This window comes from Chrysochloris asiatica, unplaced genomic scaffold, assembly GCF_000296735.1.
Source record: "Chrysochloris asiatica unplaced genomic scaffold, ChrAsi1.0 scaffold00090, whole genome shotgun sequence".
Lineage (NCBI taxonomy): Eukaryota > Metazoa > Chordata > Mammalia > Afrosoricida > Chrysochloridae > Chrysochloris > Chrysochloris asiatica.
The window spans coordinates 5,016,651-5,018,667 of NW_006408608.1; positions in this window are offsets into that span (position 1 = coordinate 5,016,651).

The following is a 2,017-nucleotide window of genomic DNA, read 5'->3' on the forward strand; positions in this document are numbered from 1 at the left end:
GGGGTTAACTGCTGAGGCATACTTCTTCCTAAGCCATGGTTTTTCTTCCCTGGGCCCCCCAATTGTCAGTCTATTGTCACCCAGAATGATCCTAACCAGTGTGGGACTCCTGCGGTTAACACGTTCTGGGCTGGACCTTCAGGATGCCCACCGCACTCTGACCCCTACCCCTCCAGCCCACTTGCTCCGGGAACTTGGGTCGCCTGTTTTCTTGGAAGACTCTCAGGGTGAAAGTCCCAGCATTGGAGCCAGATGTGTACAGCTGGGTAGTCCCTGCCCCCTCCCTTCCAGCAAATTACTGCTGGGTCTCCAGGCCCCAGGGGAAGAGCCTGAGCTGGGTGGGGTTTTTCAAAGCCCAGTCAAGCCCCAGGAGTGGATGGGAGCCTCAGCTTCCCTTTGGCCCACTGCCCCCCTGGTAACCCCGAGGGGATGAGTGTGAGAAAGTTCCCCAAGGGGAAATCTGCCAGCCAGCCAGGCCAGAGGACCCTCCGCCCCCATCCTTCCTCTCCCTGAGGGTGAATCTAAGATCCAGTTGGGTAAGCCGAGAAAGTGGGAACAAAGGGAAGGAAAGTCATTTCCTGTTAGGAGGAAGGAAGGAGGCTGGATCCAGCCAGCCACCTAGCCTGGCTCAGACTGCAGCCTGGGCTGGGGATAGGAGACCTTCAGGGGCTCCTGACAGTCCCCTCCCACTACTGTTCTTCTGCTCATCACCCCTCCCAAATCCAACTCAGAACCCTCTTTAAGCTTTGTTCTTTAACACCTCTACAAAAAAGCCAGTTTGGGTCTGGAATTAAACTTGGCTGGGGTTGTGGGGATGGGACTCTAGCCCTGTATAAGAGTTTCTGCTCCCTTTCTTCCACCCCAGGAAAGCAGAGGAGCACACTGCGCCCACCTCTTTCCTGCTGGGTGACTCTGAGCAGGTCGCTGACCCTCTCTGGTTCTGTTTTTTCCTAAAACGATAACAATGCCGTCTGTCCCACGGAGTGGCTGAGAAGTGTGACGCTGAGAAGGACAGCAGGTTACTCACGATGTTACTTAGTCCTCCAGAGGCTCCGGGCTGGGCCAGAGGTCCGAGAGCTGAGACCTGGCTCCCACCATTATTAGGAGCAGAAATTTGGGCGCTGCCCCAGCCTCTTCCCGGGGTCCTCAGATCTGGCCTAGGGGGTAGCCCGACTCCTAGATCACCCAGGGGTATACACGGGTACCTCAGCTTCACAGTCCCCGACGGGGGTCCAAGGCCCAAGAGAGTGGAGGTGCTGGGCCCCTCCTTGCCCTCGCCTGACCTCCTCTGTGAAGGGGAGCCCGGAGTCCCTGGAGCTCTGGAAAGCCCAGCGGCCTCCCGCAGAAGGCAGGGCAAGGCGGCTGGCCGGGTTGCTTTGGGGCACCGGCCGGGGGCTTTAATTCGATCCATATGCGGGACGTTGCCTCTTTGTGCGGGAGCTTCCGCCTTGCACGCCCCTTCCCCGCCAGCGCCCAGTTACCGGTTCACCCCAGGGACAGACATGACCTTCCCCTCCTGAATCTTTCCTCCAGACCTGTGCCCCCTCCCCCACTGCGGGGGCAGAGACAGAAGGACAGGACCTTCCCCTCACCCCCTCCTAACGTCCCCCTCCAGGAGCGATTAGGCTGGGGTCCTTCCTGGGGTAGGGGGGCGGTGGGCCCTGGCCAAGGACTGCCCGTGCAGGCACCTGTCTGCAGCGGGGCAGGAAGGAAGGATCCCCCCACCCACTTACCTGGGCCGCCGCGCCCGGGGCTCCGCTCCGACGCCCGAGCCGGCGAGAGCAGCAGCGGCGCTCCCGCCCCACCGCCTTCCCGCCCCTAGCTCCCTCCGCCCCCCCACCCCGCCCCGCGCCGCAGCCTTACCATAAAAGGTGACAGTGCGGGGAGGGGGTCTGGGATCCCCGGCGGGCGGAAGCGGCCCCCACCTGCCCGGCAGCGCCTGCGCTGCCCCCTCCCCCTCCCTTTGTTCCTTCTACTACTCCTCCCTTCCCTCTCTGCCCAGTCCTGGGGGGCAAGG